Raw genomic sequence first — 15,818 nt, forward strand, 5'->3', positions numbered from 1 at the left:
GAGTGTGCTGAACAGAGACCTATTGGAGTAGAGGGGAAACATTTTTTCACTGTAGTACATTAGGTCAGGTTAGGTCAACTGCGGCACAAGCTTTTATTTTTACTTTTATTTTTATATATATATTTGGTATCTTCTGCCATTTGACAACCAAACATTATGGCTGCAAAACTTACAAAGCTTCAAAAGCATTCCATGTACTGTATACAGTATGCTATTATAATTTACACAATGTGTTTGTAACATGCCCCAGTCCTCTTTGTATGTTCTTCTTTTTATAACCCCATAGAACATATCAAGGTCTTTTAAGTGCCATCTTACATTACCATAATGTATTCTCAAAAATACAGTACAGTAAAGTTCTCTCTTTGGTAACTTTGGGTGGTAATGTTCAGCTGTTGTATAAGGTTTCTGATGTTTATCGTAAATTGTTCAGTTCAAGGCATTAAAGACAGCCCCCATCCTCTTCCCCCCAAACATATTAAGGACTCTTTGGTACAAAGTGCCTGTTGGGGTACGTGTACCCTTGTAAACAGATTGTATACTTTATTATGCTTGTGGAGAACGCTCACTGCAAGATATTTTGAACTAATTAAGCACCAATTTTGCTGTCCCAAGTGAATTCTAATGAGACTGAAGTAAGTTTAGGAAACTTCTGAAGTCAGTGTCATGGGACATTGAACCTTTACATTTTTGCGGGGCAGCTTAAAGCAGCATTATGTAACTCTCCTCTTCTACCCCGGATTTGAACACGGTTTCCTGCGCAAGTGCTGACATTTTCACCATTGGGCTGATAGAGCCGACCTGCTTGCTCGGGGGATAAATTGACCAGGTCAAAATTTGTGTCAGATCCTGTGTCTAGATTAGACATGATCTTTGACACGATCTAAATGACTCAATAGAAGAGCAGGGAGACAAAATACAACCACCCCAATTGTATACGTTATATTGTATTAACATACTTTACCATACAGATTGGACGAAATAAAAAAGTTACATAGTGAGGCTTTAACTGGTGCTAAATTGAGTCAACCGCTTGTAGTGTCTCCACAATGTCTGCCATGTTGTATGCTTGTCTGTTCAGCCTGTGTCCGAATATTTTTTGGCTTTTAACAGTGTTGTGTTCATGTGAATACACATAAATAATATATATATATATAAGATGATTTATAATTATTGGCCCAAACTTTTCCTTTAGGAATGCTTGTCTTTTTTTATGATATTTTGTCACTATTATCTGTCTTTTTTGTTTTTCTAAAAAGAAAATCTGCTCGTAAATGACACTTTGTGTCTGTGTCTTGTTTGGTGTTGTGCTGTTCTGTATTACAGTATGTGCTGTGTACAATTCTAAAAACACAATTAAAGTCCTGCTCTTTTCAGATGTGATTCTATATTCTTTTGTTCCCTTTTTATTTATTTATTTTATTAAGTGTGCCCGCCATGCAATGGCAAAACACTTATTGTAATCCGCCATACTTAGTCATATTTATTTAAAGGTAGGGTAAGTGATTTGCAATTATTATGTTCTGATAGTGCTCGTTACTATAGAGTGTCCTGTCCATATAAAGAGTCTCCATGTCTCTCCAGCTCTTTATAAAACAGAAAATGTATTTTGTAGTTTTTTTTTTTTTTTTGTAGTTTCATTTCCAATTTTATCCAACCAGGACAGAGAACTCAATCAGGATATAGATTAAACAAGTGAAATTGGAAGTGATGACACTTAGAAATGAGCAGACAAAATTTTAACTGGAACACTATACAAATTAAGCTTAAAAATGGGTACTTTCTCCTGATTGGCTGAGATTTTGACACCTACCGAAAAATGTATTTTCTGTTTATTAAAGAGCTGGAGAGACAGGGAGACATCTGTTACTGAACAAACACTCTATAGCAATGATTACTATCAGAATATAGTATTTTAACCTTTTAACAAAATACTTTTTGTTTTAACCAAAAAATATCACTTACCCTACCTTTAATAATATTCCCGCAAACTTCGTCCGACTATCTCCTCCCGCACGGTTTACACAACCCCGGCAATATCAAAACGGCCCGAGACAAGTGTGCTATTATTTTTCTTGCCGTTACACGTTACCACGGCGACGTAATACGCAAAAAACTACGTAACCACGCCCCCTTTTGTCCCCCATTGAAAACCCATGTAAAAAAAGTGCCCAAAACGCTCTGAAACTTTGCGTACCCCCCCTAAGTGGGGGTTTGAGAATCCACCATACCATTTTATTTAGGGTTAGGTTATTATTATTTTTTGACCCCTCCTCCCCACTAATTAGATGATGCTGAATCGAATGGTATATAATAGGATGTTCATTTAAAGTGCTACCCAAGCGTTGAAATATCCCCCAGAAATCCGAAAAATTCACCAAGTGTTAAGGCTAAAATCGACCACCCAACAAATGAGCGACTTTGTACGATCTTGGGTAAGTGGTTGAAACAATACATTCATTTATTTGACCCTACCTCTCGAACACAAGGTTGCACAGACTCAAGCACACTTAACATTTCTTAGAAATGTTGTTTTTTATTTTTTTTTTTATTTAGGCTTTTTGCTGCCTTTATTGATCTTTTTTTCAGTGAAGATTGACAGGAAAGAGGGAGTGACTGACAGGGAGAGACACACAGCAAAGGTCGTCGGGAACGGGACTCGAACCCACGACGAGCTGTCAGGGTACATTGAGCCTAGGTGCCCGGACTGCTAGGCCAGCAATCTGGGCCTTGTTCTCTTTTTAGATGCCATCTCTCCTAACCCTGACCCTAATTTATACTTCGTTGTACGACGTGTCGATCAATGAAACAATCTACAAGCTCATATTGCATCATGATGCAACATAAGCGCATTAGATGCAATAATACCATTGTAAATGTAGTGTCCATTCACGAAATTGCCTCTGACACATGCTGATCTTTTAATCTGATCAAGGGACATACACACAGTATTCATACACTACACTCACACACATGCACGCGCGCGCACGCACGCACCAACAGAAACGCCTGCTGTGGGAACAAACCCTCCCACAGAGGGAGAGGGCTCTCTGTGGGAGAAATGCATCCAAAATCCACAGGAAAACCAAAACCCTGCTTCCAATTAAGATGAGAGATGATAGACATTTATTGAGCCCTATAGGGAACTTCTGTTCATAGGAGAGAGTTCAAGGACAAGACAACACCAGTGGAGCTGTTTCCTTCACTGTAGCAGAGAAACAGTGTGGTACTGTATGAGCCAATTAAATGAGTAAGCAAAGTCACTGTAGTGATATGAGCTGGTCACACAATTTCTCCATCCTATCAGTCAATCAGTCAATCAGTCAATCAAGAAATGAATGAACGAATCAATCAATCAATCAATCAATCAATCAATCAATCAATCAATCAATCAATCAATCAATCAATCAATCAATCAATCAATCAATCAATCAATCAATCAGTCAGTCAGTCTATCTTCACATGACCTATTAATCTTATTACTAAGGTAATCACGTAAATGTGTGCTATTGTGTAACAACACTTACAGTGTTCTGTGTGCTAGTGTACATGAACATGCTACTGTGTGTCGACTATGGACAATGCTTGAACTGAACAAGGAAATGACACTACTACTACCATTACCTCCACCATACTGACTCAGATTACATTTACTCGGTACAGTACAGATTTCGTTCTCCTGATATAAACTTCCAGACTCCAAAATACTCAGTATTGATTTATCCATTTGTAATTTGACAAATGTACACGCTCATGCGGTGTGCACCCACACCATGTGTCTTATAGTATATCCAAATGGATGTGTGGGTGGATGTGCATTGTGGTTGCTGGGGTAAAATAAACGAATAGATAAATAAAATAAATGCTATTAAGATTTATAAAATACAAAATAATACATGCGTACAGTACACAAATAAGATTAAAGATTGTATTCAGGTCTCGTAAGTAAACAAGAGGCGAGTCGAGGGGAGTGCACCTCCCATGCCAGGCGGTGATGCAACCAGTCAGGATGCTCTCACAGTGGTGCCTCTGTTGAAGGCCCGTAGGATCTTGGGCCCCATGCCAAACTTCTTCCGCCGCCGGAGGTGAAAGAGGCATTGCTGTGCCCTCTTCGCCCTCCGGCCGGTGTGCTCATCCCGGTAAAGGTCCTCTGTGATGTGAACACACAGGAACTTGAAGTTGCTGACTTGCTCCTATTGATGTACAGTAGATGGTACTATCCAGCCTCTCTCCTCTCTCTCTGTAGTCCATAATCAGTTCCTTGGTCTTGTTGACGTTTGAGAGCAAGGTTCTCCTGGCACCACCATGTCAGGTTCTGGACTTCTCTCCTGTTTAACTTTCGTCCTTGTCGGTGATCAGGCTGGGCTTGAGGCAACCAAACCATACCATACGTACTTGGTTCTGGTATTTTTTTATTATTGTTGTATTACATTTTTTTTTTTTTAAATAAATGCAAAAAGTAATTGAAAAAACAAGGTCTCCTCACGTATTAGAAGGACAATGTCAGTCACCAGAACCAAGGACGGGTATTTCCAATGAATCTAACATGGTTAAAATGGAGTTTAAAGTTACAATGGGTTTGTATAGGAAGGGGGCGTGTCTGATAAAATGAATATCAAATATCTAAATACTGAATCAAGGAACTTAAAAACTGTCTGGGGTACTCCCAAAGCCTGAGTAGACGAAAGTGAAATATCCCTTTAACTAAACGTCAGCACCATGGATAGCACTCACCTATCCACATTCCACACTAACTACCTTCAGTACAATTTCTTCTACTAGTTTTATTAGTTTTAGTAGATCCGTACCTTTTTTACACTGCACTGATGACACAATTTTTTTCACTGTCATTGATTCTCTCTCTCTTTGACTTTTGTGTTAAGATGGGCACGTTTAACGCTTAGTCTTTATTCAGATCCTCCTTAGCTTACAGATCGTGGTAGCTATTCCTGGGTTCCACAGTTACAGTTACAGCCATTAGCCAAAAGTACAATTATGGGACATTTGAAACAAAGAACACAGAAAACAAATAAGCTCATATTTCAAAAAGTGCAGGTAAAGCAATTCAAGATTACACACTCTGTGCTCATCTCCTCACTCCTCTGTTGATCTCCCACTTTCCCCTCCTCTCATCTTCTCACTCCCCCTTTTCTCATCTGCAGGCAGTCATTTCGTGTTCACACCTCTAATGTGACTCTCCATCTCTCCACTCCCTCGGCCTCATGTTAATTCTCATTCTACAGCGATCCAGTCCTCCTTCTCTTCACAATTACATCACCTCTTTGTCATGACTCATATCTATTCTGTCACACCAGTCTCCTCGGGTGGAACTGTAGGAGACTTGCATGTCTTTTGTGCAGTTAGCTATGGGGATTTACAAAGATAAAACGAGGCACACGGTGGTGGCTGTGCCCGGTCAACTGTCAAATAACTCTACAATTCCGCATGGCCACTGACGTGGGCTGCATTGTAATATCGCTGGTCTTTCTTCCTTTGTAACACTTTGTAGTGTGTGGTTGTTGTACTGATTACACTGTTGACACTGTAGCGATATCAGGATTCTCTGAGATGTCATTAATGTCACTGTGATTGCATGTTCTTTTCAAAAATAAATTGCTTAAGCATAAGCTTTTGTTTTGTAGTGCAGGCTTTAGTATTGACCCCAATTCTAAAGCCTGCACTACAAAACAAAACAAACGCACATTTGTGTCCCGCCCGAAGCTTAAGCAATTTATTTTTGAAAAGAACATGCAATCATCGTAACATTGCGTGTATATGGTTTTGCATACGTAATCGATGGTGCTTTTTGGGCGGTATACTGTGATGACACTGACTTTGTGTTTGTTGTTCTGCATGGTGCAGGCTATTGTACAAGCGTGTACTTCTGTATTTCGTTGCTTCATTATTGATGGCGCATGCCATTTGAGTTATTCCTGTATCTGCTGTATCTTACAGTACTTTTTCTTACTCTGTATCTATAACTTAAGTGCTGTGCTGCCTCAATAAAGGTCTGTCTATCTATCCTTATTCCTTAAGAAAGAAAAATCTAACAAAAAGCACAGAAGATGAAGTATCCACTGTTCAAGAATACTGTCAATAGTAATTTTGTTAGCTACGATATGCCAGGGGATTGAACGAGGAGAAATGAGCGCAACTTTTAAGGAGAGCAAATAAAAATGTATATCAAAGATAGCAGTTAGTGCAAATCAGTGAGTACAGTACAGCTCTTCATCTCTTCAAGTCCATCTGCCCAGAGTGTCTCATTCCATCCGCATTATACCAACTCCATGTGGATGAGACAGGGCTGAGCTATGCTGAGTCACACAATCCACTCCCCTGGAAATGGACTTAAACTTTAAAGCCATCAAGAGCTCACCTGCCAGTGGCACAGGCCTCTGATCAAACCTAGCAGTGTCACACACTTTACTGTACAACTGTAACCACACTGTAGTCCCACTGACCTCATTATAAGTATTTTTGTCAGCCAGCCCTGAGGATCAAGCATAGAAAAAAAGAGGGAAAGAAATATATAATGTATGTACTAATATACGTGTGTGTGTATATATAACATACTGGAGGTTCAGGCCGCTACACCTAAGTCGCACTACCGATCAGACCAATATGTCTGAGTCATAGTATCGGGGGCTTTGTCAGAGTACCAGTTGTACCCATATATAGAGATGTCTGTTTCTGTCTGTCTAACCTGTGTCCCTTTTATGCCCATACTATACTGTATAAAGTTGCATGTAAAGTTCAGTAATTCGAAATATAGGTGAGTGCATGACAAAAGCATGTTTTGCTCATTGACATTCTTTACATTACTGCCGACCATTTTCTAGGAAGTCAGTTTGGAGGAAGCCATTGGATTTCATTCATTTCAGTGTGACATTTCTTATAAAAACAAATACATACAGTATAGATGTTTTGGTCCATATCCTCCACCAGCGAGCGAGCGGTGGTCAAAGTTCAGCAAGGTCGAACTTTGACCACGTTGCACAGGGAGCTCCATTGAGTGGATGCCTTGATGCGGAGCTTTCTGTGCTGCGTCACAACTCAGTGGTACCGTTGCCGTGTTTCTATGTGAAAGGGCCTTGAAAGGGCCTTTTACTCTGCATTCGTCTTTTCGTCTGTTCAATTATTGATTGATTCTGTCCTCTCATCTTTTCATTCGCCTTCTCATTCTCTGAATGTCATTTCTCCACATGAGGTAGCCTAACCCCCCCCCCCCCCCTACAAGACAACGCACTAACGGGGGGCATGATAAATAATGAACACGCAATGACTAAATATGAATGATAAACATCATTCATCATTTATCATAATGTTGACTGAAACGTCATCAGATGTATATATTGTACAGAAAGACAGCCACTCTCATTCATCAACACCCAAACAGGTAAACAGTACACACACACACACACACACACACGCACACGCACACGCACACGCACACGCACACGCACACGCACACACACACACACACACACACACACACACACACACACACACACACACACACGCACACACACACACACACGTTAGAAACAGACAGACAGACAGACAGACAGACAGACAGACAGACAGACAGACAGACAGACAGACAGACAGACAGACAGACAGACAGACAGACACACACACACACACACACACACACACACACACACACACACACACAGACAGACACACGGACAAACGGACACACAGATACACGCGACGCACGTGGACACAGACACCTGCACACGGACACACGGACGCATGCACACAGACACACGGACACATGCACACGGACACATGCACTGCACACAGACACATGCACAGGTGCATGAATGCACATGCATGCACCCACCCACACTCTTGACGCTGGAGCCAGAACCCAGGCTGGTCTTGCATTAAGTTACAAGCTGCCATATTTGTGATCCAACTATTCTACTGTCATTTCAGCAGAACTGGAAGGAGGAGGAGACAAAGGGGGTGAAGGTTGGAGGAACTGCAGCAGGGGAGATAAAGAAACAGATGGAGGAGAGAGAGAGAGAGAGAGAGAGAGAGAGAGAGAGAGAGAGAGAGAGAGAGAGAGAGAGAGAGAGAGAGAGAGACAGACTGAGGAAGTCGGTTGGATCAAGCTACATATTGGGGTGGGGGCATAGAGAGAGACTAAGAATGAGAGCAAAAGAGTGTGTGTGTGTGTGTGTGTGTGTGTGTGTGTGTGTGTGTGTGTGTGTGTGTGTGTGTGTGTGTGTGTGTGTGTGTGTGTGTGTGTGTGTGTGTGTGTGTGTGTGTGTGTGTGTGTGTGTGTGTGTGTGTGAGAAAGAAAGGTCAGTGAGGGATTATATCATTACAATATGGCATTTCCTGATCAGCTCTTTGGTCTTGTTCCAAAGAGTTACATGCTGGCTTGCTTTTCCTGTTCAGAACACTCATCACCAGTATGGAGCACATCTTGGCAAATATACATCATTTCAGTGCTTATGTACTGTAGCATTTGTGGAATTAGGTCATTGATTATAGTCTGTTGTATATGTTCTCATAGACCATTTGTCTGTGGTTTTGTTTGCAGAGGTTCTTATTCCTGCTCTCTCTTGCTCAGTGGGGCCACCTCATTAAATACAATATTAAGGATTATAATTGACCTTACAGCACAATGTTACATACTAAATGAGTGGTTCTCAAACTTTTTAATTTCAAGGACCCCCATAACTCTGAGAGTTACAGACCTGTAAGGGTCCATTTGGAACCCCCTCAAGGATCCCTGAGCGTCCCTGGACCCCACTTTGAGAACCATTGTACTAAATTATACTAATGCACCCCAAATGAAACCAGAACAGTCGCAGCCTCCTTTTTGCTTGTGACGGTAAATATATGGAAAGGAAATAGAAAAATAGAACAACCCAAAAAACTCAGTAAGGGAGCCAATCAATATAAGATGGGGTCCATAACAATATGGGGAGCCCACCTGTAATAACGAGGTGAGGATTCTAGAACACACCGCCAACAGATTATTGTTAAAGTTTGGCCAAAAGGGACAAACTAAAACCCCAAACTAAATTATTTCTAAACTAACCTTCAAACCCACACGGGGGTTGAAACTTATGGGAAATTTTAACTCTAACTTTAACTTATTGCAGACAATCACTCGAGAAAGTTATATTTCAATTGTGTGTTTAGACTCAGCAAGTGAGTTATACAATTTTCCTTGTAGGCAGTGAGCAAGACACCAACAATAATCTTATAATTAATCAGTAGGCTAAGTATTTTCTCAAAAGGTGAGTGTTGCGAACGTTCAGGGCATACTTGCCAACACTGGCCTATAGATGGAGATCCCCATAAATGGAGACGATCGACCTACGAAGTCGTCATAGAGACCCAAGACGTGCCATAGATACGGGGTCTGACATATGCGAACCTTTCCCAGAGACTCCATATATGGAGATGGCCGTCACGTCCAGGACTGACGTCATGGTCCCATATTTGGGCTTAACTGACATGGGCAGCTCCATTTATGGAGATGTCTGACACTATCTGACATCCTCGTGGTGACATCAGGGGCACAGCCAGCAATATAAAGGTCGCTGGATTCCCTGGTTAAGGCAGTGTCCTCAGCGACGCTCGAAGAGCATCTTAACTCTCTCCAGAGTACCAGGAGATTGGCTGGCCTTACAACCCAGTTAATCACGGATTGCATAGTCAGGATGACTAGCTAGCCTTACAACCCAGCTAGGCCTTCACAGTGGCTCTTGAGTCCGGTTCCAAACAACCAGCCGATTATCTGTACTACAGTGAGGGTCAAACAAATGTCATTTAATAACCATTCAACTCTATCCATAAGGCTGAAAGAGTTGAGAACAACAGGGGGAACAAATATCTATATACTTGACAAAACACAACTAACCTAAAGTCTTCTCCTAACTGAAAAGAAAAATATATATAATACGAGGCCGAAACACCCCAAGAACCAAGGGAACACTGACGATTGAGTTGTTTTTCATACCAGTAACCTGTAAACTGATTGTATGACGTTCTGCATAGTAGTGTATTTTTGTATGTCTTCTTAAATGTCATCATGATTTCTGTGCACGGGGATCTCATTTTAAATAAGCCACTGTGTTTAGAGGACCTTGTATTGTGAATTGTACTTCCATGTACTTTTACCATGTCTTTCTAAATAAAGTATTCAATCAATCAATGCGTCCCAAATTACAACCTAACCCCAGTTCCACTACATCCACCATTCATCACTCTCAACACTCTCATGGATGTGCCTGCACAAAGAAAATCTACATCTTATGCTGTGTTTCATAAACTACATATTGTTTGTTGGTCATGCTTTTGTTGAGAAGTTGCCCTCACAGCCAGGTTCACCATGTCAACGGATGTTGAAACTGGGGGAAACCTGTGGGAAACACTTAATCATCAGGTGCGATGGGACAGTGAGTAATTTGCCATATTCACACTGCAGTCTGCATGGGTGGGCGTGTGTGTATGCGGTCCAACTAAGGTGGGACTCAGGATGACTGGACCACCTGCCATGCACAGTCCCCAGTGAACATTCCTCACAAAGTTCACTGGCAATTTTATTTATAGTTTGTAAACATGCCTAAAAACCTAAACTTTAAAGAAAGGGAAAATGGTTAACCCTAATGGGGAATCCTTTCTTAGGAAAGGCGAAACAGCCAAAAAGAACTTAGGGCTAAGATTTAGAATTTAGATTAAAGACTTAGTTAAACAGAATGTAAAATTATAAGGACCTTAAAATTAAAGAGTAACGGGATCCCAAAAAGACTTTCTTTCAAAAACAAGATGGCGAGAGCAAAAATTCCTTGCTCTGCCTTTTTCGGAAAGGATGCCCTTTCTAAAAAGGCTTAGCACTGAAGTCCAACCCAAACCATTCCCTAACCTCACACTAACCGTCAGAATAATGGGACATCGGAATTATGAACAGACCCCCCTTGTAAGTTGCTCTGGATAAGAGCGTCTGCAAAATGCCTAAATTGTATTGAATTGTAATTGTTGGAAAGATGGTGTACTGTACATGCATGTGATGACAGAGAGAGAGAGAGGGAGAAAAGAGAGAGAGAGAGAGACAACACACACACAGGAGATGGACATGAAATTGTTCCTGTCCAGATGGAGTCTCTATAGGGAGTCTGAACTAGTGCGTGCACTTGGATGTGTGTGTGTGTGTGTGTGTGTGTGTGTGTGTGTGTGTGTGTGTGTGTGTGTGTGTGTGTGTGTGTGTGTGTGTGTGTGTGTGTGTGTGTGTGTGTGTGTGTGTGTGTGTGTGTGCGTGTATGGATGAGGCATAATGAGTAGGACGGTTTCGAGCCATGTGGAGGCTGAGTGGGTGGATTGGAAATTCCGGTGATCAGTGGGAGGGTTGAAGGCTAATGAAAGTATAGCCATTACAATGACGACCAAGCCTTAAAATGCTGTTATGCTGTGTGGAATTTTTGCTTCAAACATTTCTGACATTGCCAGAATGTAGCATGTGGTCATACACAGCAGCATATCAGTTGACTCTTAGTAGAATGGAACTGCCATGGGAGAGTTCATTGCTGTGAGACAAACCCTTCAGTTGTTGGGGGGCCATCCATTGCATGGATTATATGGGATTAGTAGACCTATCCTTTCCTAGATGGAATGTTATGGATTAGATGTGTAGTCGTCATCCAACTAGGAATAACATTTTCAGGACACTGATGAAATGTGGTACTAAATGATTATGGGTGATCAGATGGCCTGTACCAGTAGTGGTTGGTGAGATCCATAAACGGAAGGTCACAAATTCAGTCCATGCAATAGTGAATAATGTAATATATAATAATAATCCACTTCAGAAAAAAAATATTATAAAGTCACCTTTGAATAACTTTGCACCAATTTTTCTCTTCGTATCCATAATGTGGACTAACGTCTAAGTGTCATGAATGCAGTCTGGGATCCCATTCGTAAAAAAAAATATATATATATATATATATATATATATATATATTTTAAACATTTTACATATATTGTAGGATCTGTCTTGAGAGATCATACTGAATGAAGACATTTGAACCACAATGGGCTGTTCATATAAACTCCTTTTCTTGTGTAGTGGATTATGTTAGATTATTTATTAAATTTTTTAAGCAATTATCCTATATTAAAATTGGCTAATGAGAGGGCCGGCCGGCGGGCGGGCGGACCTCTGACGTCATTCTTACTCAGCCATAAACAAACCACGGCCACGTCACCATGACAACTTAAACAAACCACGGCCATGTCACTACGACAATATAACCATAAACAAACCCGAGTCAGCTCCATATATGGGCACAAAAGGGAGCATGCCCATATATGGGCATATACTGATGATATCAGGGATCTCCATATATGGGCATAAAAAGGACATGGACTGACAGATACAGAAATCTCCATATATGGGCATAAAAGGGATGAGGACTGACATATACAGAGATCTCCTTATATGGGCATATCAGCATGCCCAATTGCCCTTATATGGGTATATACTGATGACATCATGGCTCTCCAAATATGGGCTGGGCATAAAAGGGACAAGGACTGACATATACAGATTTCTCCATATACTGTAGATATGAATATATCCTTAAGAAGTCAGTTGGTACTAAGCGGCCAGGATTCTGTGCTCATCAATACCAGATGTTAATAAAAGTTAACAATTAAAAGAAGGATGAATATAGAACTTGATGAGGAGCAGATAAATATTTTATGGCTGGTGTTCTTTCTGTCTGTTTATTGGGTTCAAACTTGCGCGTGTGTGTGTGTGTGTGTGTGTGTGTGTGTGTGTGTGTGTGTGTGTGTGTGTGTGTGTGTGTGTGTGTGTGTGTGTGTGCGACTGTGCGCGTGAGCGGTTGTGTCAATTTTGTCATCCAATCTCTTTTTCATGCTGGCACACAACTCAGCCCTTCTCAAAGGGCTGCCATGCCATCTGCTGTAACTGAACTTACTGCTAGACACAATTTGTACACAGGTGTGTGTGCAGACAGACAGACAGACAGACAGACAGACAGACAGACAGACAGACAGACAGACAGACAGACAGACAGACAGACAGACAGACAGACAGACAGACAGACAGACAGACACGCAGGCACACACACACACACACACACACACACACACACACACACACACACACACACACACACACACACACACACACACACACACACACACACACACACACACACACACACACACACACACACACACACACACACACACACACACACACACACACACACACACGCACGCACACACTCACTTTGCAATTTAAGCATTTTGCTGACAGCCTTTTCCATTTCCCCTTTTCTATTTTGTTCTCTCCTTTCCTCCCTGCTCTTCAGTGTCTGCAACCTTAAATGTGCCAAACTCCTCACACGATGGTCTGCAGACTGAAACATCAACTTGGAATACAGGTACAATCACCATGTAAACACTATTGTGCCATTAAACCTGGCCTGACCCCGAATACTAACCTCTATTCTAATGCTGCTAAAAGCTATCTATACTTCAAATGCTGACCTGCAGTATGCTGTTCTGCATGGACCATCTAGTGCTGTGTTTGTAACTCATCTTTAACCACTTAAACCCAGTAAACTGGACCTGAGTCGGCTCTGTACTCTGTACTTATTGCTGGCAAGCTATTAGTAGCTAAATGTTTTAATGATCTGTGTCTCAGGGTGAGAGACAGAATTTGCACAAGAAATCAAGTTTTAATCCGTTTTTAGTATATTATCATTCATTACACAATGTGCTGACCTACACATGCCAGCCAGACAAAATAGCCCCGTCCAGTGTGCCTAATATTTTCAAGATTATTTCTATTAGCCCTCTGTCAGTTATACAGCTTAACAGCTGCCATTTGCAGTGATGTGTTAGGAGTTGCCTTGTCCTACAGTAGCATCAAATTCTTCAGACCTTTGCGTATAAGCCTGTCTATTCATATGCACTTGCTGCTCAGGAGACGAGGACAGCTCAAAGAACAGTAGCTTTATTGCCACGTTATACTGAGTGACAGTAACACAGACATAGTCCAAAAACTGTGAACATGCAATATATATATATACACCGAACTTGCTCTCCCTGTGAATGTGGATTCCTCTCAGGACCCAGCTTCACTGCAACAGTTAGAGCATTGGTTCTCAAAGTGGGGTCCGGGGACCCCCAGGGGTCCCAGGCAAAATGTGTTAATACGAGCTTGTAGATCTGCTATTTTTGAAAAATCATGAAAATGTGTGCAAATCTTTGAATATATATATTTTTAAAGCGAACATTTGTAACTCAAATCTTTGCTTCTGGGGGTCCCTGGAACTAAATATTTTGAGATGGGGGTCCGCGGCCAAATACATATCATTTTGGGGGTCCTCCTTGGCATGAAAAAGTTTGAGAACCACTGAGTTAGAGCACATAACCTTCCAGCTGCAGGTGTGCCTGTGAGTTGGCAGACCCTACCCCGCTCACAGACAGTGCTTATATAGATACATATTGTATTATTATTTACCATGGGAATGGATTGGGGGGAAATTTAATTCATTAATTTTAATTGTTATTAATGTTGTTGATTGTGTTCAGTTAATCATATTTTATGTCTGTGGATTTGAAGTGAAACCATGAGTGAGGGCTAATCATGTGGTTTGGTAATTGAGTTGGTTTGGTGTTTATGTGCTTGACAGCCGTGAAGAGTTGCTATGCTCATTGCACTATTGCAACAGCGTGTTAAATATCTAGGAGAATGATAGAGTAGAATGTCACTTTGGAGAAAGAATCTGTCCTCTTTAGCTGTGTAAAATGTTATAATTATTATTTTTAGTAGCAGCTTGTGGCTACAGTCCATCCATGGTATTTGCTGATAGATAGCCAACTCTGTTGCGTTGGTTGGCATGATGGCCAGATTAGTCTTGATTTATTTTATGTGTATTATGTGTTTTTGCCTCTTGTTTTCAATTATATCCCCCCTTCCTCTATTACCCTTTTGCCTTTCTGTCTATTCTTAATTTCTCATTATTATGTCTAAACACGGCACTCTCCCTTTTGCTCTCTCCCATCTCTGTCTCTCAATTCCGTCTCTCCCATCCTCTAGTTTCCGCTAGTCACTGCTTTCTTTCTCCTTACATTTAAGATGAATACCACAGTTCCAGAACTGGGTTAGATTTATCATCACTTTAAAAAGTGCACTTCACCCATTTTCACCTATGTATGATCATACGGTATAATCAAATCTGGGACCTCGGACGTTTTTGTATTTTTCAGACAAACAATCAAGTGTACACAAGTGTGTGTGTCACCTACCTAGGCTAGGCAAGCTATATACCATTAGGTACAGGTCTACCAAGGTACAGGCAGGCACGTGCACACATAGACATCAAAGGGGGCTTGAGCCCCTGCCCTTTTACCCATCTGGAAAAAAAAAATATATATATATATATATATTTTTTTTTTAAGCACAGGATAAAAATATACATTTCCGTTCAAATATATGGGTTGCTAATTTTAAAAAACAAAACAAACAGACATACATACAGGTGCGTCAATTGTTACAGGTATAATGCATAGTTTTCTATGCATTCCGGGTTTTTTGGGGGGTTTGACCCCCAATTTTTTAGATAGGTGTCCCTTATTTCAATCTCTGGGAGTTGGCAACCCTAACCTTGCCATACCTTAGCTTTTGCTGAACTGATGCCACTGGACATACACACAAAATGAACAGGTACAGTGAAAAGAATATGATAACAATGTGTAGTGTGTGTTACAAAATCGAAAAATCCAAAATAGGACTGTCATTTTTAGCTTGCGGCCCC

Source organism: Gymnoscopelus braueri, assembly GCF_963280865.1.
Source record: "Gymnoscopelus braueri genome assembly, chromosome: 13".
In the NCBI taxonomy this organism is placed as follows: Eukaryota; Metazoa; Chordata; class Actinopteri; order Myctophiformes; family Myctophidae; genus Gymnoscopelus; species Gymnoscopelus braueri.